Genomic DNA, 25,828 nt, shown 5'->3' with positions numbered 1-25,828 from the left:
GGGGGGGGGGATGTAAAATTAAGAAAACAGTGTTTATAGATGGATTCAAGGAAAGTGTGAATAAAAAAAGGATTATTTACGTGGGTACATATGTGAGAGCAAGGAAATGTGCAGTGTCCTATTACTTAATAAAACACATACATTCTTCAGTCAACGGACAGAGGAAAAATAACTTTTAGAGCGTTTGCTCACAACTGTGGTAAAGCCATACCTTTAGAAAGGCTTTGCGACGGCCAGCTTGGACTACGCAAGAACCTGAGATGTTGACTAGTTAGAATAATGCACACCTCATTTGTGCTCCTCGAGGCCTGCCTTGGAATTTTTATTTTAGTCTGCCATCCCTTACTCTATTTCTTTGCTTTTAATGTTTTCCAGAGAAATAAAAACGTGCCTGTGTTGTAGCTCTCCAGAAATGCAGTGCTGAGTGGTTTTTAAGCTTGGAAAGACTGCTGTTGATTTGAATGTGTGGCATTCTTACAAAAAGGGAAAATAGATGAAAGTTATTTGAAGTCTTGGGACTTGCCACCACTTCATACATGTGGTGATTTGTCCCACTGAGCTCCTAAATTAGATGCCTCAGTAGAGAGGATCCTCCAGAGAATGGTTTGTCTGGCTGTGGTGGGTTGACACTGGTCAGCACTAAGATCCCACCCAGTCACTTGCTTCCTCCCTGTCAGCGGGATGGGGGAGGGAATTGGAAGGGCAAAAGCAAGAAAACTCAGGAGTTGAGATAATGACAGTTTAATGGGTGAAGTAAAGCTGTGTGTGCAAGCAAAGCAAAACAAGGAGTTTATTCACTACTTCCCATCAGCAGGCAGTTATCCAGCCACTTCTTGGCAGGGCCTCAGCAAGTGTAATGGTTATGTGGGCAGACAAATGCTGTAACTGTATACGTATATGTTCCCGCCAATGTCACTCCAGTCTTCAAAAAGGGCAAGAAGGAGGACCAAGGAGACTACAGGCCAGCCAGCTTCACCTCCATCCCTGGAAAGCTGATGGAACAGCTCATTCTGGGTGTCATTTCAAAGCAACTGGAAGAAAAGAAGGTTATCAGAAGTAGTCAACATGGATTCACCAAGGGGAAATCATGCTTGACCAATCTGATAGCCTTCTATGATAAAATGACTGGCTGGGTGGACAAAGGGAGAGCAGTGGATGTTGTCTGCCTTGACTTCAAGCAAGGCTTTTGACACTGTCTTGTGTAACATCCTCATAGGCAAGCTTAGGAAGTGTGGGCTACATGAGTGGACAGTGAGGTGAATTGAGAGCTGGCTGAATGGCAGAGCTCAGAGGGTTGTGATCAGTGGTGCAGTCTAGTTGGAGGACATTAACTAGCAGTGTTCCCGAGGGGTCAGTACTGGGTCCAGTCTTGTTCAACATATTCATCAATGACCTGGATGAGGGGACAGAGTGTATCCTCAGCAAGTTTGCTGATGACACAGAACTGGGAGGAGTGGCTGACACACCAGAAGGCTGTGCCACCATACAGCAAGACCTGGACAGGCTGGAGAGTTGGGCAGAGAGGAACCTAATGAAATCCAACAAGGGTAAGTGTAGGGTCGTGCACCTCGGTAGGAATAACTGCGTGCACTGGTACAGGTTAGGGGTTGACCTGCTGGAAAGCAGCTCTGCTGAGAAGGACCTGGGAGTCCTGGTGGACAAGTTGACCATGATCCAGCAATGTGCCCTGGTGGTCAAGAAGGCCAATGGTCTCCTGGGGTGTATTAAAAAGAGTGTGGCCAGCAGGTGGAGGGAGGTCATCCTCCCTCTCTATTCTGCTTGATGAGGCCACACCTGGAGTACTGTGTCCAGTTCTGGACTCCCAGTTCAAGAAGGAAAGGGAACTACTGGAGAGAGTCCAGCAGAGGGCTACAAAGATGCTCAAGGGAATGGAGCATCTTTCTTATGATGACAGGCTGAGAGACCTGGGTCTGTTTAGCCTAGAGAAGAGAAGACTGAGAGGGGTTCTTATCAATGCTTATAGATATTTAAAGGATGGGTGTCAAGAGGATGAGGCCAGACTTCTTTCAGTGGAGCCCAACGGCAGGAGAAGGGGCAATGGGCACAAGCTGCAACACAGGAAATTCCATCTCAACATGAGGAAAAACTTGTTTACTTTGAGGGTAAGAAAGCACTGGAACAGGCTGCTTAGAGAGATTTTGGAGTTTCCTTCTCTGGAGACATTCAAAACCCACCTGGGTGCATTCCTGTCCAACCTGTTCTAGGTGAACCTGTTTTAGCAGTGGGGTCGGACTAGATGATCTCAGAAAGTCCTTTCCAACCCCTGCCTTTCTGTGGTCTTTCTCCATTCCCTGAGCTTTAGTTGTTGAACGCAATGTCATGTGGTATGGAAGTCATATAGTGTTGTTCAGTTTGGGTCAGCTGTCCTGGTTGTGTTCCCTGCCAACTCCTTCAGCACTTCCAGCCTATGTGCTGGGGAGGCATAGTGGGCAGGGGAGCTGGAAATAACCCTTGACACTGTGCACACACTGCTCAGCAGTAACCAAAACATTGGTGTGTTATCAATGCTGGTTTTGTCACAGATCCAAAACACACCACCATACAGGCTGCTATGAAGAAAATGTATCTCCAGTCAGCCAGACCCAGTACACGGGCCAAAGATCAGAATGGTCTACCACTGCTAATTCATTCTTTATTTCTTGATGAGTTAATGTAGAGGGAGGGGAACTTCACCCAGATTCTGCAAAGTTCAGTAGTGTCTGAGAGGCAGGGCCTTCTCTCATATGTCATTGACATCAGTATTGGATGTCAAAACAAATTCCCCGCCTGTTTACTTCCTTTGTTAACTTTGTATGACTGCTGCTTTGTATGTACAATAACTATTTTGAATCCTTTTTTTCACATTTGATAAGCAGGAAAAGTGTTCTCATTCAGTGGACTCAATATATTCTTCCCGTAGGTGCACTGTGCTGTTGCATAAATCTGTGTATTTACGGGAGATTCGTTATGATCTCACATGCCATTGAGCCATGGAGAAAATATTTATATTCCATTTGAAGATAGCACTTTTTTTCCTGAACTTTTCATTGGTATTTTAGCAAATCTTTATTACAGATTTTGGAACAAAGAATTTGATGAAGGCAATTCTTTTCATGTTATGTTCCACTGGTGCAAATGTATTGAATCTGATGCAAGTCGATCATTAATGCCTCAGTCTTATTTTGAACTTTCACAGACAGCCTGAATACACAAAAATGCACTTCAGATTTCTAAGTTTTATTCAAGGAAAACAAACCTAATAGCCGTAAGCCTGACAGCACAGTAGGTGTACTTGCCCCGTTAGTTTAATCTTCACACAGAAACTAAGATTTAAACAAGATATAATCATAAATGTGTAAGATACTCTTATAAGTGTATTGGCACTGGAGCCTGTGGATATTCCCTGAAGGAACTGCAGCTTGTGGAGTTCCCACGCTGGAGCAGGTTTATCCTGAAAGACCGCAGCTCATAGTAAGGCTGCGCACTGGAGCATGGGAAAGATGTGAGGAGAAAGGAGAGACAAAGAGGAGCTGTTATGGACTGACCGCAGCCCCCCATTCCCAATCCCCCTGTGCTGCTCTGGGGAGGAGGTGGAGGAGTCAGGAATGAAGGACTGAAGTTGAGTTGGGGAAGACGGGGGACCTGGGGGTGGTGTTTTAGTTCTTGTCTCTGTTTTTCACTATCCAAACCTATTTCAATTGGCGATGACTTAAATTAATTTTCACCAGGTCAAGTCTGTTTCACTTTTGATGGTAATTGGTAAGTGATCTCATCTTTATCCCAACCATGAGCTTTTTCATCTTATTCCTTCCCTCCACATCGTCCCCTGACCTACTGTTCTGTAGGGCACGAAGAGAAATTTGTCTGGTGTTTCTTTCAAAACGTGTAGGACTTAAATCCTGACCTACATAACATAATCTAATGTATTATGATAAATAGTAGTTCAAAAGCTATGTTCTTTCTCATAGAGCTTGATGTCAAACTTATGGCATGGACAACTCTGTAGACTCAGCAGCTGTCTTAAATGAACAGACCCAGTAAGTATTTTTGAGTCAATGCTGTACTTTGTGTCCAATTGGAATGCTGCTTGTTGCTGCTTGCGACCCTTGTCCTGCCCCCTTCAACCTCATCTTTTCTGCAGTTGAAGACCACAATTATGTTTCATGTGCACAAGTGCTGGCACACACATACAGACATATTCTATGCCTTCTGTTTTCTAGGCTAAACAAAACCCATACTCCTACTTAGATTGTCAGGTCTGGATACTATGTGGTCCTTCTCTGGATTCTCTTCAGTTAGTCAATTTTTCTATTGTACTGGGGGCCCAAAAACAAACAGTTGCAGATACAGTCTTGTAAGTCCTGAACAGAGGAGAATAGTGTTTCCCTTAACATGCTTTCCATGGTCTTGCTTATGCTGTCCTTTGTATGGTTAATCTTTGTTGCTGGATGAGGGACAGGAAATTACAAAGTCGTGTTTGATGGGCCATCTGGAAAAGAAGTTTTCTGAAAAACTGCTTACTAGGTGATTTGTCCCCAGTTTATACTAATGCATGGGGTTGTTATGATCTTAGGTGCACATCTCTGCCTTTGAACTTCATGAGGTTCTTCTTGGTCCATTTCTTCATCTTGAGTTCCTTCTGAAGAACAGCTCTCCCCTGCAGTCTATCAGCTGCACCCCTAATTTATTACCATCTACAAACCCAGTGAGGGCTTATATCATCCCTTTTGCCAGGTAATTGATACAGGAATTAAACTGCATCTGTCCTATTATTGACCCTGAGGAAAACCTGATTTCCAGTTTGACTGAGTCACTGGCTGTTGGTCCAGTAAGGCTTTCCTCTGCTTTGTAGCCCTTCCATCCAGTCTGTATTTCTATGCTGTGGCTATGAAGCTGCTGTGGAACACTGCTTTGAAAGCCTTGCTGAAGTTTAGGTAAGCAACATTCACTGCTCTCTTCCCATGCACAGCATCAGGCCTGTCATCATAGGTAGCAAGATAGGTAGGCAGGCACGGGATTTGTGTTTGGTGAGTCTGTGCTGGATGTTTCGCATTGCCTTCTTACCCTTTCCATGCCTGGAAATGGCTTGCCAGGAGGCTTTGCTTCATTTTCCTACCGGGAACTGAGGTGCATCTCACTGGTCTGTAGTTTGCTGGTGATTCTTTCTTCTCCTTTCGGAAGATGGGCAAGGCACTTGTTTCTACCCATTGAGGAGGATGATGTTGTGAACAGGCCAGCCTTTCAGACACAATATCAGCCAGCTCTGTCAGCATCCTCAGGTGTATCTTGGGCAGTACATACATATCAGAGTTCCCCTCTGCTATGGGATTAACTTGCCACTCTAAAGCTCTCCATTCCACTAGGTGTGGAGGTGACAGAGCAGAGCTGGTTCATGATGACTGAGGCAAGGAAGGCTCTGAGTGTCCACCTCTGCCTTTGTGTCCTCCACCATTGAGCTACCCACCCTGTTCTGCTGTAGGCCCGTGTTTTATCTAGTCACCTTGGTGGCTCACATGCCTGAGGAAATCCTTTTTGTTGCCAGCTGTGGTGTTTGCCAATTTCAAGTTGAGTCAAGCTGTGGCCTTGTTGATTTCACCTTTGGGAGTCAGAGCAGTGGTGCTGTGTTTCCTCCTTGGAGACCACCTCCAGGGTGTCTGTTTTGTGCTTGAGCACTGTTGCTAATGCCCATTCAGCCTGTGAATTTTTAGTATTTCTTGTTTCTTGTTATCTTGCACCCTGGGGTAGGTCAGTTGCTGTGCTTTGAAGAGGCTGTTCTTGAAGGTTGACCAGCTCCTCAGGGCCTCATTGTCCTTTGGGACAGCCCTGCATAGAATCCAACATTCCAGTCCCTGAGCAGGCTGAAGCATGCTTTCTTGAAGCCCAGAGTCCGTCTTTTGCTGCTGCCCCTCCTTGCTCCTCTCTGGGTCTTAACCTGTACCAACTCCTGGTCCCTGCAGCCAGGTGGTGAGTAGCTTCTGGCTGTGGGGCACTTCTTCTCTGCCACGTGGGTGCAAACAGAGCACGTGGGTAGCACAGTGGGTAGCAGTGGCTAACTGGAGCCATGTTCTTGTTGACTCCAGTCAACGAGTTAGGTCACTGTAAGGATCAGCTATTAAGTGTTTTTTATTTATTGGACAGCATGTTGCCTTGTATATGGCTCAAGTTGTCATTGATTGTAAAAACATACAACAACGGCAACTCTCTCTGTGTGTGTAGAAGTTACAACAGTTGCATTTTCAGACAAAGAAGTAAAATGAATTACTTGTCTTTGTTTGACTGTTATGTAAGTATCAGAGCACTGATGAGATTTTTTTAATTTTTTTTTCCCCCTCTTTAGTTGTGGATGCTAGCATTCCCAGCATGTTCTGGGCAAGGTGACTGTGACACTGTAGTTAAAGTAAACACAGATGGTGAGGAGAAATCTTGTTGCTTTCATTTCTCTTGGCAGTTTCATCTGCACCTGAGTATCCAACTTTCAGAAAATTTCATTTCTACAGTTCTGGACTCTATTTTTTTGTGTTTGCCTTTGATAGTCTTATGCATCTTCTTATAAAATCAATTTTCCTAAAATTTTTTGTATAACAAGTCAAAGTAGGTGTGAGGTTGGGTTTGGGGTTTTTGTTTGTGGTGGGGTTTTTTTTGGTTTTTTTTTAAACTTAAATGAAAAAGAATGTCCTTGCCTTGAGGTAAAATAATTGTAAAACTAGGCATGGTTAGAAGATTCAGTTATCTGGCTAAGGGAAGAACAGACCTTAACAGTGTCTGAAAAGTATAATGCATGTAGTTTATGTAGGGGGATTATGTGTGTGCCATCCCTCCGGTGTTTTGCCTAATATTTGATAGTGTTCTTAGGCAAAAATTGCTAGTGCCCTTACAAAGAGAGAAAACAGGAGCTAGAGAAAGCTAAAATCTTGTTTAATAGCTATGGTTTTCATTGAGAGACACCCCTGGAGCTAAAAAAGGAACCATTGAATATATTTAGCAAAATAAAAACTGAGACTAAAAATAACATGAAACTGGCTTACGGTATGTCTTAGTGATACAATTCAGTTAAGACATATTTTTGATGATACAACCTTTAATATACTCTGTTCAAGGTATTCTAATCTGTTAGTACTTTATACTAGAATTCTGTCAAATGGAACTCAAACTGCTTCCTTCTTCTCCTTGTGTTAGTCCTTGTGTATATATTAAAACACTGAAGCATATGAAGTACAGCATTACTTTTCGGATACCAAGCTTGCCTTTTTTTTTTTTTTCTTGGCAATTTCTGCATTATCGATTATTTATTTTTAAAGCAGCTTTTGGACTATGACAGATCAACAGGGTCTTCACATTTTCTGAAAAGGGAGCATAAAATGTGTGGTTTCTTTGTGGGAAGGAAACTGTGGCACATGAGAGAGATCAGACTGGTGATAACAAACATGCTCTGATGGTAGTGTTGTAGTGTGGACACCATTGGCTCTGGATAGAGTTGTAAACTAGACCACATTTCTGGCAAGTGTCAGTCTCAAAACCTGCTTTTTCTTGTTTCCTGTATTGCCAACTATGGGTTGTCAGGTACAAATCAGAATACTTTGCCAGTATAATGAGTAACTGTTATGGTTCTTTATGGTATCACCGTTGCACCACCGTTGTTGCTGTGAAGAGTTGAATGTTTCCTCTGTTTCCTTTCATTGCCCATTCTCATGGTACCTTGTAACTCTGCTGTGCCTTTGGGGAAGATGGAAATGCTGTCCTCTTCTTGCAGCTGAGGACTTTGACACACAAGTGAGTGACCTTAAAACCAGGCAGAGCATCAGGAACTTAATTCTATTTAGAATCTGAGCTCAGCATTTTATCTGACAGTTCTGAAGAACATTCCTACTGGATAGCACCAGATATCCATCTAACATGGATCTCCCTCCCCCTGCCAGTGGCTGCAACAGGATCCCAATTTAAACAGCATTTGAAGCAGATCTACCTAGATCTGCAGTGGGCTCCCAAAGAAGGCTGAAGAACTTTTAAACTCTGGCAGTTTTTATTCAAGTAGAAACTTAAATATTTCTTTTTGCTTGTTTGTTTGCTAGAGAAAACTCAAACTGGGGAACACAAGCTTTAAAAGCAAGCCTTTTAAAGTGCAAGCCTGCCCCCGCACTACATATGCAGGTACTGTGTTTAGTTGCCCTTTCGTTCACCTTCATCTGAGTCTTTGCAGGCTGTGGGGAGCACCTTGCTGCAGTCCCACAGTCTGAGTGGACTGAGTCTCCCTGAGCTCCTTGATGTTGGTCTTCAGCAGAGGCTATAACAGCATTTGGCTATTGGAATCAGTGCATCTTGCACCTATCAGCTGATGCAATTGGAAAGTCATGTTTTTGGTCATGTTTTTGATGGAAAATATGAATTAATTGCTGAATTGTCATAAACAGTCATTTTATAGTATTTTGACTAGAACTTTCCGTCAAAATTCGATTGTGTTTAGGCCCATAAAAACAGCAATTGAGGAAGAATATCCAGCAACTTCCACTTTCTATTTGGACAAAGTGGCCAGGTTTGAAGCTCTGTGTAGTTTAGGTTGATCACAGGAAAGATGGGTGTTATAGAATAGTACTCATCTCTTTGGCTTCCTGTATTTATCTGCCCTTTGAGAGATGAAGATAGTACACCACTATGCAGGATTAATCTGGTTTTCCTTACAAAAGCAGAACATTTTAAAAGGGACACTAGCTACATCTATTCTGAATATTAACCTGTTTTCCCTTTTTGTTGAAAGTATCAGCAAATCTGGAGGAGATTAGACTAGTTACAAAGATTTCAGGCATCTTAAAGGAAAGTATGGATGTGTCCTCTAAATCTCATTTTATGTCACTAATTTAATAACCTGCCAAACCTTACATTGTTCTGGGGTTTTTTGTGTGTGGTTGTTGTGTTTTTGTTTTTTTTTTTTTTGGGGGGGGGGGGAATGATCTATAGGGGAAAAAGCAATAGAACAAAAAAATCAGGGCAAAATCTGCAGCACTGATCTGTAGGAAACAATGTTTTTAATTTCTCAAATAGTAGGAAGCAAAATGTTAAACATTGCACATTAGTATAAGAATTCTCAGGAAGAAAAATGGCCTGTGTAAATTGACATTTGCTCTAGTGTCAGAGGAAGCTGTTTAATAAATTGGCAGATACGGTGAGACCATTACCTAAACTTTTTGCATGCACAAAAAGTCAAGAAGGATGATCGAAAATTCATGAAACATTTGTTTCCCTAACAGCAAGACTGAGACCCAAAGCTGTGTTTAAAAGCTATTTAATCCATGGTGAAAATTAAATAAAAAAATGTTATTTCTTATTGTGGTATGAAAACCTCTATGTAGGTGCAAAGAAGGGGAACAGTGTAAGAAGGGTAGACTTTTTGTACAGGTGAAGAAATATTTTGTGATCTTCTGCATCAGCAGTAAATCACCCAGTGAGATGTGGGGTTCCAGACTGTCTGAAGATGGATTCCAAATGCGAAGAATGGTCATGCCCATCCCGAGTGATTCTGGTGAAAACCGAATGAGAGTTTCTCAGTGCACCACTCTGCAGGAATTTACAGTCTCAGCTGAATCCGCCTTGAAGGTTTTGTTACAGTGCTAGCGAGATAAACTGCAAGGATATGTTTTCAAAACAAAACTACTTTTCAAATCATGTCTACCACTGTGATTTAATTACTGATTCTAATAATGGCTAACCTTCACTGATTTCTTACCTTCTGTTTTAATTCTGGAACAAAAAATTAGAGTCCAACTTGCCTCCCTTCTTCAACTGATTTGTATTCTCAGTATTTAAAAGTGTGGTCATCCTCCCTTTCTTGACCTCAAGAAATCCGACTGGCTTTAAGAAGAGGTAACACCTGCTTAAGAAAATACAAAAAGCTTCATTGGGAAAGTGAAAACTTTGTCAATTCATGAAAGTGCAGTTAGAGTCAAAAAGAGTTAAAGTGATAAGGTGATTCTATTTAATTAGTTATTTTTTTAATGTATCCAGCTATATTGTATGTAGTAAGTAAGATTTAAGTGGTCACAGTAGAATGTCATTAAGAAAAAGAAATTAAACTCATTTCTGAATCATAGGGAAAATTAGATTATAGCAGTGTTTGCTGCTGCTGTAGTACAGGTTGCTTGGCATTTTCATTATAACTTTTGGGTCTGAGGTTTATAACTTTGGTTATATTAAAACTTCTTTCAGTTTAAGTTTGACATAGAAGGTCAGATTCAAAGTCCCAAGAGTTTTATGATGAACTAATTTTTTTCCTCATTAATGTTCCAAATGGGTGTGTCAGTATCATGTGTATCCATCTCTCATCCTTATTTCACACATAGTGGCTTTTAGAAAAGCTTTTACAAGAGAAGCTCTGTAAGAAGACCTATTTGTAGACTTCTGTGGTTTTTGTTTTTTTTTTTCTTTCCTTGAAGGAAATCTCTGTATCTGTAAAATCATAGATGATTCATGGGAAACTTTCTCCTGATGAGGATCTCCACAATATTTTTGATACTCTGAAACTCTTCTGGGCTGCTAGTAGCTTGGTTTTAATAAAGCCTTACAAGGAGTCCATTGGTCCTGTTTGCCTTTAGACTTTAGTGGACCAATTCGTAGACTTTTATCCATCTGAATGGATTAGCAGTTACAGATAATTTCAATATATATTAGGATAACGGGCCTGTCTGCAACCAGGCATGATTTACCCTAATTTATGCTGCTTACTTTTGGATTGGTTCCTCAAGAGTCTGTGGTTTAAGTAAGTTAGTTATGATTTCATTTGGATGGATTGAAATTGAATTCCTCTTGTGGGTTTCAGTTTCATGTAAAGATTCCAGGGGCGTAGTCAATAGGTATTCAGTCATTTGGCTGTCCTGCACTTGATGTAGCTGGAATCCGGCCCAAACTAATAAATTCCACATATTGCATAAGGTGACCTCACTGAGTTTTAATGGAGACAAAGTTTACTAATCTATTAATGGATATTTACTTTCAGAGAAGACAACAGATGTCATATTTTATAGAACATAATGTAGGCCACGCTCAGCAACAGTAGCTCTTTGCAAGCCCTTGCATGGTAGACAATGCTGTCTTTTTGGGCCTTGAGTTTCATTCTGATTTTCCTAATTAAGCCGCATCTAGTTGTGGTTTTTCCTGTCTACTAAACTTAATTTAATTTTAGGAGACAAATACACTTATTGCCGTATTTCTGTGCCAGACCAGAGACTTGTGATTTTGGCAGCAATATTAATCGAAAAGTAACACAACTTTCACTTGCATTAAAGTCTCCATATGCTGTTTTGGCAATATAAAAGGATCTTCAAACATATGCATTGACTCCAGGCTTCAGCTTATTGTTAGCATACTGGAGCATGACCTTACCAAAACCACAAAGCTTTTCCTCTCTGGCTTGTTGCTTGGATCAGATCGTTAATTCTATAACAGAGCAGCAACTTGTAGGAGAACTCCCAAGGTCAGAAGAGCAGTATCCCAGCAACTGTTCCTCTTTGCAGGCAACACTGCATTTCATTTTTGTGCTTCTCTGTGCTCAACTAACAAAGCTTTTCCAACCTCTCATCCATCAAGAGCATGAGTAAGTTGTTAGGAGAGTCCTAGATCTTCAGCAGTGGTGAAGGAGCTTGTAGGAGTGAAAGAAAGGATGCTTGCTGACTCACGGGGTGGCTGTGGTCAAAGCTTCTCCCTTGGAGGCTCATTGAAAGCAGCTTACAGAGTTGAAGGCACATGTGTGTGTACACGTACTGCGAAGATAAGCAGGCAAAAGATTAGGCCGTGGCCTTGAGGGTTAGCTAAATGAACGCACTGTGAGAAACTATTGGATGTGACATGAGACTGCTAAATGTTAAAAAAAAAATAAAATAAATAACACAGTGAGAAGCTGACATAGGTACTGCTGCAAGGAATGACTGGATTTTAGTTATGTAGGAAGTGGCTGAGTTTTGGAAATAGTAGGGAGGGGAGTAGTATGACACCTTCTAGGAGCACTGTCTTCCAAGAAGAGCAGTAGGCAACATTACCAGTATTGCCATGGAAGACCAAGGTGACCTAGGTAATAGTGTCAGAAATACCGCATTTGAATATGGGTGAAGCCAAACTGGGACCGATGCAGAGGAAAAAGTAGTTAAGGGCAGTTTAGTTGTTTGGGAGGAGACCACGGTGGAGAAAGGGAAGGGTGAGGGTGGTATGTGTGTGTGGGGGCCATGATGTACAAGCATGATAAAATGGAAAGAAGATATAAAAGGGTCCAGTCACATGTAAGCAGCTGCTGGTCAGTACATTCAGCTGTTAAAATGCCCAGCACCTGGTCACTTCGGTCTATCCTACTTCTTAAAAAAATCCTGTTCTTAACTGTTTTTCTATGCAAGGTATTGTGTGCATGTGCTGAAAGGTCTAAATTCCAGGGACTAGAGGGACTGCAGGTGTGTGTGGTAGAGAGATCAAGCACTGGAGAAATGGCTAAGGTCACAATGCCTGTAGGTCTATGGCCAGCAACTGGTTTAAGTTCCCCCAGTGAGTTGCAGTGCTCTCTGTGTATGTAGATGTAATGTGCTAGCAGGTGTTAAATTGGACTAACTGGCAAGTAGAAAGAGACCTGCATCTGGAAAGACTCAAGGTTTGAAGCAGTAACTGCCTAAAGCACCCAGAGTCTGTAAAATGGATATTAGATGGATATGGAGTCTGTGCTGATTATTGATGCTGTGGTGGGTTGTCCTGGTTTCAGCTGGAAAGAGTTAATTTTCTTTCTAGTGATTGCTGTGAAAAGAATGTCAGCACTACATATTGTTTTAGTTGTTGCTAGGCGATGTTTATGCTTTTCAAGGATTCTTTTCAGCTTCCAACAGAAGCTGAGAAGGAATATAGACAGAGCAACGGAATGGACAATAGAATATTCCCTACCATGGATGTCATGCTGGCTATATAAATTGGGTGGGCTCGGGGGTGGACTGTTGTGATCACTACTTGGGATGGTGCCAATTTGCCCCGAGGTGAGAATGACTTGTGTCATTATTATTATTGTTATTTTCCTTTTCTGATACTGTTCTAATAAACTGTCTCTATCTCAACCCACTAGGTTTGTTTCCTTTCCCTTCCTTTTTTCCCTTTCTTCTCCCCACCCTTCCTGAGGGGGAGAAGGAGGGGTAAGCAAGCAGCTGCGTGGTCCTTGTTGCCGGCTGGGGTTAAACCACAACAGGGGTTAACGGTGGTAGGGAACTGGGCCCCACAGAGCCACTTGCTCACTTCCCTGCAGTGGGATGGAGAAGAGAATTGAAATTTAATTTTTTTTTTTTTGCAAGTCGTTAACAAGTGGCTCATTACTTTTATTTTTTTTTTGGCTTATAATTTTTGCATTCAACACTCTGAAATTAGAATTTAGTATTTAAGGGGAACAATACTACTAATGCTAGCTGTGCCTTTTCACATATTAGAAGTTTGCTCCTGCTTTCTTTCTAAGCCTGGAACAATCCTTCCTTTCTGTTGCAGCTACACCAAGGCAGTGGTACTTGACTTGCAAGTTTGCATTTGGTTTGGCAGTACCTACCCAAACTGCAGTAATGATCATGTAACAGCATAAGTAATGTAACCATTCTCATCTTAGAGTTAATATTTCAGAAAGCTTCATTAGAAAGGTAACGGGTAGTAAACCAAGTTAGGTAAGTAGAAAACAAAATTTCTCTGCAAGTGAAAAGGATATGATTGTTGATATGAAAGAGTTGTTACTAGAGGAAGAAAAGAAGTTTTCTAAGGAAATAGCAATTCCAAATACCTGCAGGGGTTTGCCTTGGTTATTCTTTGCATTTTGTATGATTTCAGCCATCTTTACAAACCAAGCTCTTGAGGTTTGACATCTTCTTCTCATGTTGACATGCCTTGAGGGCTTATAGTAATGGTGATGTTTCATAGTACAAGATGGAATATGCTTTCAGAAATGAGTTAATTCAAGTTAGCAAACAGTGTTTGGTTCAGATTTTGAGAATCCTTCTTTCTTGCTGTTGTGACTTTTTGCCCTTTCTACAAAGTGTGATCTTTATCTGTTCATGTAGTGGAATTATATAATTTTTCTACTGCGGGTTCTGGATTAACTAATGCTATTTTCTGATCTTTTCAACATACATCTGCAGTACGTTGAAGCACTGTTGCCTCTGGAAATTAAGACATGACTTTTGGGAGGTGGGTTAAGCAGATAAATGTTAAATTAATGAGAATTAGCATATTAGCAATGTAATCCAAAAGATCTGAGTGTATGAAATGGACTTTAGATTTTAAAGAGAAAGAATATTTAATTTCTGTATTCAAGATAGACTTGAAATAACTATTATTAGTTAAAATGTCATATTAATATCCAGAGGTGGTAATAACTGTAATCACTTTTTTGCTGTCCTTATCTTCTTCAGAAAATCTGTCTACATATCTATGTAATAATTTATTTGTGATACTAATGATTTTTTTTCCACTCTGATGTTCTTTATATTTCATCTTAATCACATTAATTTATGTAGTGCTATTTTAATGCTCAGGTTTGTGGGACTAGAAGTCATATTCTTAGTGCATCATGTACTTAGTAACTGTTTTGTAAATTCATGAAAGCCAAACCTCCTTTATTCTCTGTTCGTATGGTGGAGACCTTTTTTTGGTGAACTCTATTTTGTCCTAGACAGTAGCTTCCTTAATCTGTACTGAATAAGTACATAACATTCATAAAAACAGTATTTGAAATATTGTAAACATCCAAAATCATTGCTTTTTCTGTAATCTTGTAACAGCAACAACAACAAAAACCGTCCAAAACATACATTTATTATCTGTATAAAATCATACTTTCAGTCCACATCTGCATAGTATAGAACAACAGTTTCCTCATAGTTGACACACTGGTTATGTTTAAAAACACACCCCAGTGATATTCTGATGTAGCACTGAAATGTATTTGTCCTTGCGATTATTTTATAGTATTTCAAAAGCTTTAGTCCAAAACTTGATTTATTTAAATTTTGAGAGAGCTGGTGCTAAATAGGGAGTCCTGAAGTAAAAGGAACTGAGGCTTTGCCAAAACCAATGGCAGATAAAGGAGCAAGAATGAGTTGGGAGATCACCAGTGGAAAACATTCCTGCCTTCAGCCATGTTCCTGTACTTTGAGTTCATAGGTTTGAATGTAAGCATGAGCATCTCAGACGTCAAAGTTCTCAAATAAGTGTTTGGGTTTTTTTAATTAGTGATGTGTGAAGGACTTGTCATATCTTTTGTCATATTTGTGCTTATTGTAGTCCTAAAATGGATATCCTATAACTGTGTGGTTACAGAAAGAAGCTAGTATGATTGGATTGATTAATGTAAGAAAGGCTTGATACCGGAGGAGAAGATAGAGTAGAAGATAGGAAATGAGAAAGAAAAGGGGGGCAAAGTGCAGGAGATGAAAAACTGTTTGGAAAGGGAGAAGCAGAAGAAGAAACAGAGGAAGAGAATGAAGAAATGATAGAGAATTGGCTTTAGGAAACCAGTTCCGTTAAACAGAGAGCTTTTATTTGTTGCTATTTGTTAATATAAAAAGTGATTTGGTTCACTCCACCACTGGTTTTGAAAGTGTTTTAGGCTAGAGAAATTCCTGGAGCTCTTCTTTCTCAATTAGTGCTGCTTTCTACCAAAAGCTTCCCTGCTTTGATTTGTCTAGCTACAAATGTGAATATGTCTCTGTTGAGCTTTCAGGTTGAATTAAAGCTAAGATTTCTTCTTAATGTAGTTCTTCAGTAAGTCTTTAACTCAAGGTTATAGCTAAATTAACTGCTGTTGAAGGACTTCGTTCACCTAACTTTCTACTTCAAAGCATTGTTGGCAAGACTCCCTGTGCAGCACCCCAAATGCTTCTCTAGGGCTCTGTCAGAGTGGATTCCCTGTTAGGAACTGGACCGTAGGCTCTTCTGCGTAACAGCACAGAAGGCTAAGAGACTCTCAACAGCAAAACCAGTTATCTGTTTTAATGGTGATATAAAGAGACCCTAACTACTACAGGCCTTTAGGGAACTAATCATTAGACTAGAGAGAGAGACATGAATATTGATGCAGGCAGAGTGGACAGTGGGGAGGCACTTGGGGAAGGGATGACTATCTAAATCACAAAATTATAAAAAAGGATTTCTTAAAAAAAGTCATTGAAACAGCTTTTCATCAGAAAGTGCCATGTTGCCAAACAACATATTTTTATGGAGTTATACGGATATATATGGAGATATCTTTATAGCCGTATGTACATATATTATGCATATATAAATATCCAGACAAATTAAATGTTTTTGTATATCTTTTTTAATATTATCGAGGCAGTATTAATTTTTTATCTGTGTGTACTGCACAGCGGTAACTATTTAATACAATTATACATTAAACTGAGTTGCATATTACATGATGGCAATGCTTTGAAGCTATCAATATGACAGTAGAATATAGTGATTTTGAGACTGCAGTGGAATTTTTTGTGGCATCATGTGGAGAAATAATTCAACTGCTTTTTTTAGGTTGATTTGGAACAGACAAACTGTCAAATGTCAAAGGTTATCTACAAAAAGAGCTTGTGCTTTCCAACCACAGCTAAATGAGTTTTGAGTGCTCTTATTTTATTGTCTGTGTTTGGTCTGATGATTTATTCCCATATGATTTAGAGAGGTCCAGGTGTATGATTGTGTTCTGTTCTGAAAAACATGTGGAAGTATTTCTGAAAGAAGCAGCTTGCAGCTGAACCAGGGAAGGGAAGCAAATGAAATTTTGCCAGTAATAGATTACTTCTTTATGCACTGTTAATTAATCTTTACTCCTTTTGTTTTATCCAATTGAAAGTTGGTGGTTTGGTTTTTGTGTGTTTGGTTTGCTTTTTTATTTTATTTATTTGTTTGGGGGTTTATTTATTTATTTGTTTTTTTAACAGGTTTCGCTGGCAGATTAGGTTTTAAAAGGTGACACATTTTCCACGATACTAAGAAATTGGGTGTTTTAGCATGCTAATGATAGATCAAATTATTTTCTGTGCATTAAGAAAATGTTATAAAGGGGATGGAAACATTATGAAGACATGCTTTTGCTCTTGTGCTCATTGTGGTGTTCAGAATTTGGGTTAATGGGATTTGAATGTTAATTGCCTCTCAGTAACATGAAAACAGGCACGGTAAACCTGAAAAGCAGTGCTAAGACAATAGGTTGACTCCATAATTTGTTTCTGTAGCTTTTGATTGTAAATTAGTGTTCATTGCAGACTGCTATAGAGAAACTAACTTTTTGATAAACACAGTTTCTACTAGTTTGTTTAAATATCTTCCATCCTTGTTCCGCTCCTTTCATAGGACTCGAGTATTTTCCTATTGGGTCTGTTCTTGATTTAGGATCTAGTTCAAGAACATCTTGAATGTTTATTTTTGGTGCTATTGCTTGCAGGAGAAAACCACTTAATCATGTAAAACTATGGAAAATTACTTTATACATAACTGCCAAATACTGTATTAAATGTCTTGTGTATTACTTTGCAAGGCTTCTAGGCATTTAATGAAATCATTGATTCCAAACCATTTTGAATTATCAGGGTTAGGATGCTGTGTTACCTGTATAAATTAAGTCTTTAAGGGAAAAGAAGAAAAAAAAAAAGGAAATATTGAGATCACTAGGTGGTTTCTCAAGTGTTTTTTTCCTGTTATAATGAATATGAATAAAAAATGTCAGAGCTTTGTGTAAACTTAGTTTATAATGTTTGGAGAGGGTAAAAATGATGGAAATATGGGAAGTTAATCTTAGAATGCTTAACCTTTCCATTTACATCTTGTTTCTTTTTCTTTATGTTAGAGCAGTTGGGTTTTGTTTGGAAATGGGTGATACTCCTGCATCCCTGAAAGTCCTTTTACTAGGGTTTTAAAGTACACTGAATATTTTTGGGGGAGATGAAGATTTTTCCAGTACAGGGAAGTAAAATTCTCAGTCTACGGATAATCAACTAGGGTGTGACTTCCAGTGTGGTAGCTTTTTGGGATGTCAGATCTGAATGTAAGAGTAGTAGCATTGGTTTTTAACTTTTTTTTTTGTACTTTGTTCCTGTGTTCTGTAACACTTGTGGGTTCTGTGGAGTACAGCGGTGTTCTCATATTCACCTCTGCAACACTTTTTGGTAATTTTTCATCTTTGTGCTTTATGGCTCCTCTGTTTCATACAGCATAGTTTTATGTTTGGCATAAGGTAAATGAAGTAATAGGACAAATCGGTCTTTTACATGCTACTCGTAGCTCTCCATCCTCCCCTCTCACTCTCTCCCCCTGCCTTCCATCCTCTGCGTATCGTTTGAGGTGTTAGATGACGCTCTTTTTGCTGCCTCTGTACATGAATAGTCTTGTTCCCTTCGTTGTCCAGATTAGCAATGACTGGATGTGTAATGGATTTCTTGGCTGCACATCTGGGCTTCTTCTGCATGTTCTGCGAACAGAAACCAGCATGCGGATGAGGAGGCTGGTGAACATGGGAGTTGGCTCCAGTATGAATCAGGAGCACGCCTGGAGCCAGGGGCTGAGTTAGACGCTGTTGATAGAATTGTGGCTGACTTTGGATATACACCCGTGGTCCTTTAATGGGCCAATGTGAAATAGTGTAGGATTTCATAGGATGAATAAGCAAAGGGTACTGGAGCAGAGCAACACACCTGGTATTGCCACTGGCAGGGAAAAGAAACAAACAAAAATACAATCAAACACCCTACTCTTGTTGTTTAAGCTTTGGCAGTGCCCATTTGGCATGTGATAGCGTGATCATGTCTAAACTGTCGTCTGTGAACAGTCAGATGAGTTGGCAGTGTACAGATTAGTATAAACGACTATGGAATTAATGCCAGGGCAGAGAAGCTGGAAACTTTGTGGTTGGTAATGCTTCTTGAATGTCAATGAAGAACTTACCAGGTTTCTAGAGTAAGTTGATGGGACAGTAAAACTATTTATTTTTCTATTAACTTTTGCTTTCGATGTGTGCATTGGCCACTTTTTTTTCCTAGAAAGAGGTGGTGGCAGCATTATTACAGCTCCCTAGTTAGAGATCTCTTCCTTGGAGCTTCTTCCATTCCCCCTTTCTTGGCCATGTCTTGGGACCGGTTTTTACAGTTCATTTTCTTCAATGCAACTAAGAGTATGCTTTCCTTATGGGTAGTCATGAGTAGCTCTACATGTTCCTGGCAAAGAACAAATTTTTGATTTACAGGCTAAACTCAGTTCTGTAACACCTATAACTATATTCTAAAACATAAATGAATTGTGCTTTGTGAAATCCTTTCTATGCTGCTTATGGAGGTGTTTGAATATTATTTGTCTGAGGGCCTCATACAGCAGTCTGAGGTTCAAATCTGTTGTGCTTCTTTCAATGTATATAGCATGTGCTTTTTGAGGCTTTGCAGAAGTCATGGTTAAAATGAAGGCTAATATCCATGCTGTACAAAGGATATTGTTCACATCAACAGTTATCATTAGGAAGATTAATCGGATTAATAATTTTAGTGGTTTATTCATTGAATAATCTGATATTTGGATTAAGTAGTTAAAGGTTAGGCTCAGGTTTGTAAATAGTTTTGTCTTAAAAGGCAGGAATAAAAAGGTAGGAGTGTCAAGCAAACCATTTCTGTTCTACTTTTTGGGTTACAGAATTATTTTAATGCCTTTCACAACACTGTTAAGAAAATTAACTTCATAATTTCATATCCTAAGTAAAATATTTCTGCTTGGGCAATCCAAACACTCAAAGCCAGTGTTTGGATTGCCCAGGAGTCTCTAGAACTTTATTAACAAGGTGGAGGCCCAGCAACAAATTGTGACTGGAGCTTTTAGATGATAGAAATTATGATGAAATGGTTTCTGATTGAAGGAATGTATTGCAAAAATGTTTCTTTCTGCAGTTTTCCAACTTAGTGAATAATTTTTGGGCCTGTTCTGAGGTGATCTATATTTTAGTCTAGGAAGTTTTGAATAACAGTAAAATATTTACACGGAGGATAAGACATGGACTTTGTATTACTGAGAAGTATGTGCAATAGTGCAAGGTATGGAAAGCTTGAACCTGTCTACCACAAAACTTGGTATCTGTCCATTTATTACTATAGTCCATCTGCCACAGTGCTGTGTTAACACAAATATTCTGTCTTTAGACCAAAACTAGTTTATGTTTTGGACTCAATTGAGTTGCTTTGTTTTTTTGAACAGTTCTTGCTCTGTTACTAGTGGTAAGCATGCCCTGAGTTTATAATAAGGCAATTAAACACTTTTAGCCCCCTTGCCAGTGTAGTGTTTTCAGTGTTCAGAAGCAGTGATGGTGTTTTTCTTCTTTACCAAAAAAATGTAGTCCTTCTCTCATCAGTGGTTGTTGTCAACAGCCATTGACAACCACCAGCTGTTCCTTTTCATCACCAGCTGTTGCCTACAGGGATGTGCATCCTTCTTCAGAAATGTTCTTTCAATAAACTCTGAAATTACCTATCTTTCAATAATGCAATTTAATCTTCATAGAGTCATAGAATCATAGAATGGTTTCGGGTGGAAAGGACCAACCCCAGCCTGGCCTTGAACACCTCCAGGGATGGGGCCTCAACAACCTCTCTGGGCAACCTGTTCCAGTGCCTTACCACCCTTAAAGTGAAAAACTTCTTCTTAATGTTTAATCTAAACCTGTCCTCTTCCTGCTTATATCCATTCCCCCCTCATCCTGTCACTACATGCCCTAGTAAAAAGTCCTTCCCCAGCCCTCCTGTAGGCCCCCTTTAGGTACTGGAAGGCCGCAATAAGATCTCCCCGGAGCCTTCTCTTCTCCAGACTGAACAGCCCCAACTCTCTCAGCCTCTCCTCATAGGAGAGGTGCTCCAGCCCTCGGATCATCCTCGTGGCTCTCCTCTGGACACGCTCCAGCAGGTCCATGTCCTTCTTATGTTGGGGACTGCAGAGCTGGACGCAGTACCCCACGTGGGGTCTCACGAGAGTGAAGCAGAGGGGCAGAATCACCTCCTTTGACCTGCTGGCCACAGTTCTTTTGATGCAGCCCAGGATATGGTTGGCCTTCTGGGCTGCAATTGCACATTGCTGACTCATGCTGAGCTTCTCGTCAATCGGCACACCCAGGTCCTTCTCCTCAGGACTGCTCTCCAGCCTTTCCCCACCAAGCCTGTATTTATGCTTGGGACTGCCCCGACCCAGATGTAGGACCTTGCACTTGGCCTTGTTGAACTTCATGAAGTTGGCTTGGGCCCACCTCTCCAGCCTGTCCAGGTCCCTCTGGATGGCATCCCTCCCCTCCAGCATGCCTACCTCGCCAAACAGCTTTGTATCATCGGCAAACCTGCTGAGGGTGCACTCGACCCCACTGTCCATGTCCGCGACAAAGATGATTTGACTGTTTAAAGTATACTATTTGTAAAGAGGTACAGAATGAGAATAGAGGCACAAGAAACTGTTTCTGTATCTGTAAAATACACCATTGTGAATAAGTGTAACCCAACCTTATGCTAGATTGTACAAACAATGTGCAGAGGTGGCTGTTTCAATAAAAAAATATCTGTGTATAAAAAGATATATCCTTGTGTATTTATATATGTGTGTATATATATATTTTTAGACCAAGTCTTCCTCCTCCCACAGAAAAAATACTTCTCTGTATAGGAAAGCCATTAATGAAAGGAGAAAGTTTAACTGTAATACTGAAATCAAGTACAACACTGCTTGAAATAGCCAAATAAAAACTTTCAGATTTGCGTTATGTGAAGGTTTTTTAGTCCTTTTCTGTGCTAATGAATACTGAAAGCTGGTATTTAATGGAGGATTTTTGTTCAAGGAAAAGCTATTTTATTGGAAGTGGAATTCTTTTAAAAAGTTATTGTATATGTTGGGACTGTTGTTTTATTTTTGCAGATACTTTTAGAGCAATTTTAAGAAAACCTGAAACCTACTGAAAAGCTGCTTCTGGTGTTCCACAGTTTTGCACCCTGTGCTTTCTGGAGCTACGTTGATACTGTTCTCTAGAATGAAGCAACCCAGGGCTTTTGGAGAGCTCAGAAGCTTTAAAACACTTCCCGGTACATAAAGAATGTGTCTTTTTTGAACTGAAGTAATTAGGAATTTTGTTGACCTTCAGATCTTAGCTAAGAATAGCAACAGTTGAAGGAACTGGTACCATAAAAGACTATGCATTTATCAAACTAGTTGAGAAGAATCTCTTAATCTAATTACTTGGTACAGTGAATAAAAGATGTGATACAGAAGTGATGTAGGAAATTAGTGTGGAAATGGTGTGAAATGTGTGCAATTGATTATGAGACTGCTGAATGAAAAAGTAAATGTAAGGGGGAAAAAATAGATAATTTAAGTGGGGAGAAAAACATTAAGAGGTTAGTGGAGAATTATCATGCTAGAATAGATAGCTTATTGTATCTGATCCCTATATCTATTCTCATGAGAACTTTGGAGGCTCCTTTTATACATGTCTCTGAGTAGGTACAGGTAAACTCTTTTCTTCCTAACAAAATGTCTTAATATAATTGGATATGACTGTACCATGTTATAGGTATGATGTTTGGCTGCTTTTCAGTCAGGCTGTTCCTTCTAAACTTTCACCTGTGGAAAATCCTAGTAGTTTGTCTCATATCTTGCATTTAGTTAGCGTAATCACAAGTTAGGTGGCTGGGAACTGTATGCTTAGGTATGCTGAAATGTTAGCATTAGCGATACGTCAACAGATTCTTCTGTGTCAAAGTTTCACCTTTGGCCCACGTTTGGGATAAAATAACTATGATTTTTTTTTCAAACTCGCTTTATGATCTGGAGCTGGCATAATTTTATAGCAAATGAATGCTATATTGATGTCCTCTTTAACTTTGAGCAAGCTATGTGGTTTATTTGACAGACAGAGAACTCTGCATCTGGTTTTTGTTTTTGTTTTATTTTTATTTCTACTGGGGATGTGAGAAGAAGAATCCAGACCAAATTATAAAAAATGGGTAAGTAATAGGAGACTGCATATGCACTTCTCTTCCCAGCCCGCAAGGCTTCCTCACAGAATTACCTTGTGTGTCTGAAAGGCACGTAGGATAGTACCAAAGAAACAGAGTTCTGTGAATTGAGTAAGTGTTTGATGTTTTTTCCACGATTGTCATAACTTCAGTTTTCACTGTTCCTGAGACCACTTTCTTCTCTCTTCACCTGATACAGGGCACTTGTGTGAACATGTTCAGAGTCTATCAAGGGCAGTGGCATGTGGTCTGTGATGTCACTGTAACATGTATTGATAAGGGTAGAACTGCGGTAATGTGCCCTCTCATCCCATCTTTCTATCTGTGGTGGAGGATATTTAAGTTATGTCAAGGTAAACATTTTCCCTCCCTAATTCATCTGCTAAGCATACAGATTTCAACTCTGTAACTCGATGAAGAAGATCCCAGTGAATGAAAGGCTGAGAGAACATGGTGCTATCTGGCTAACTTCAAGGGGGTTTATGTGAGTGTGTGGAAAAACTTTGAAAGCAAAACATGGTGTCAGTAATGATTGAATTTAGCTAGCACTGTTTTATCAAGTGTCCATTTTTATTTCAATGGCTGGTTATAACAATTTTTTCCATTTAAGTTAAGGAATGACAGCAGTAAAACTCCGTACGCAAACCTCTTAAAAATTAAAATAAAAACCTCTGTAACAATATATCCATGTTAATTTGTTTATATCAGCTGAAAGACTTAGCATAGAATGAGATTTTTTTTGGTATGCAGCTCATGACTTATTTTTTTTAATGCTGTTGTCTAGTTGTCAAGTTTGAACTGCCTGTCCAACTGCAAAAAAAAAAAAAAATGCAGAAACCCCAACCACCAACAAAAAAAACCACAGTTGACATGCATATCCTGCAGTTGTCAGATGAACTTGCTTTAAACTTAATTTGTGAGTGTTTCATTCTTAACATTCAGTTTGGTTTTTTCAGCAGAAATTTCTATTGCCTAGGGAAGGTAATTGGAGTCCATATTGCATTGTAACCAATCATTTGTGGGGGAGCATGGCCTCTGTTCTAAGGTTGGACAGTTGAGCACCTTCTTCCTGACCCTGTCTCTTTCTCAACATTTAATCTCAGATCCCCAAAAGATCATGCCTACTGAGTAGTAGAGTGGCCTGGAGAGAAATGAATCTGTTGCACTTGAGTCTGCCTGAGAAAGTGAGGCATGTAGGTTCAATTTATGGGTCGGCTGAAGATTTTCTGTGTGAAGTTGGGAATAGGTGTTCTGTCTGTCTTCTCTTTCTATCAAACAAAAAACCCCAACAAAGTTCTGTGCCTTTTGCGTACTCTGTAAATTAATATTTATGAAGTGCCTAAAGGGCTATGCTGAGAAAGGGAAGTGTGAGAAGAAGAAGCAGTTCTAACAAACGACTGCAGCAAGTGCATGTAGGGTTTGTTAATGTTTTTTGTTTCTCTTGGAATAGAACTCAATGTCTAAACCAAAAAGCATACTCTTGAGAACCTGTGCATTATCACGTAGCATCAAAGCTTCCTATACTTTGGAACTGCAGCAGTTCTGACCCCAAGCTGAAGTGCTTGTAAGCACTTTTATTTCAGAGAAATTGAATATTTAAGCCAGGTAAATTTGTCTTTAGAAATCTGTCACCTTTCCTGAAGGGCTTTAGCTGATGTTTTCAAAGTATGCTTGTTGGGTCAGGGACACTAGAAAACCCAGTGGCAGTCTCTCTTAAAACTTATCGGGCAGAGAAGGTGGGATACTTCTTTACTCTTTCACAAGCTGAAAATTTCAAAGCTTCAGTCTGTATTTCAAAGACTTTACTGTATTTTATACAATGACTGATTTTGTACATGAGTTTCATATAAAATGTCTCAGAAGCCGGGCCTTTTGCAGTGACGCGTGGCAGGATAAAAAAAACCAAAAAACAATAGGCACAAGTTGATACAAGACATTCAGATTGTCTTTAAAGACATTTTCACCCTGAGCACAATCAAGAAGTGTGAGAGGCTGTTCATACTCCATCCTTTAAGGTTAACAAGACGAGACTGGATAAAGCCCTGAGCGGTTTGTTCTGACCTTAGAGCTGACCCTGATTTTGGTGGGAGGTTGGACTAGAGACGTCCTGAGGCCCTCCAGCCTGAATCTGTGATCCATTAAATTCTATAGCATTCTGTTCTGTATTGTTTAGTCTTTTTTGCTTTGGAATAGGAGGAACCTGAAAAATTTGAGGTGGGAAGGTGGTTTGTTTTATTTTGGATTTTGGGTTTGTTTGTTTGTTTGTTTTTACTGCCTTGCCAGAAGGAAGGTGCTGTTTCAATGGGGCACAGTTAACATTACAGTGACCTCTTTGGCCCATATCCTCTAATGGCTTACTTTTGTACTGCTTTATGATTAGATTTGCACAAGCATTGTTCCTTGTTGATATGAAAGTCTGTAGTGAGACTTCTGGACGTTTCTTCATCAGGGGAAGATAGGCATGGGGCACAGGGGGCCAGAAGCTTTTCATAGGGACGCTGCTAAATCCCGAGAGAACGAACAGGAGAAAAGCCTATTTTTAACAAGCATGTGTATGGAATAGTTTCTGTGTTTCTATATACATCCACCTTCTCCTTTCTTCCCGTTCCCTTCCCCAGTGCAGAGAGAGCTTAGAGCTCACAAAGGACTTAGCAGCTGGTAGTACAAGCTTGATTTAGACTGACTTCTGCAGCCTGGGACTGGAAATAAAGCAGTACGATGGGCTTTAAACTATCTCCCCGTGTTGTAGCAGGCCAGATGCCCCTGTTTGGCTCATTGCGACTTCCAGACTACTCTGCAAAACATAACATCAAGCTGTTCAGGAA

The sequence above is a fragment of the Charadrius vociferus genome, unplaced genomic scaffold, assembly GCF_000708025.1.
Source record: "Charadrius vociferus isolate BGI_N301 unplaced genomic scaffold, ASM70802v2 scaffold148, whole genome shotgun sequence".
Taxonomy (NCBI): domain Eukaryota; kingdom Metazoa; phylum Chordata; class Aves; order Charadriiformes; family Charadriidae; genus Charadrius; species Charadrius vociferus.
The sequence above is the reverse complement of the archived record's forward strand: the minus strand, read 5'-3'. Positions refer to the sequence as shown.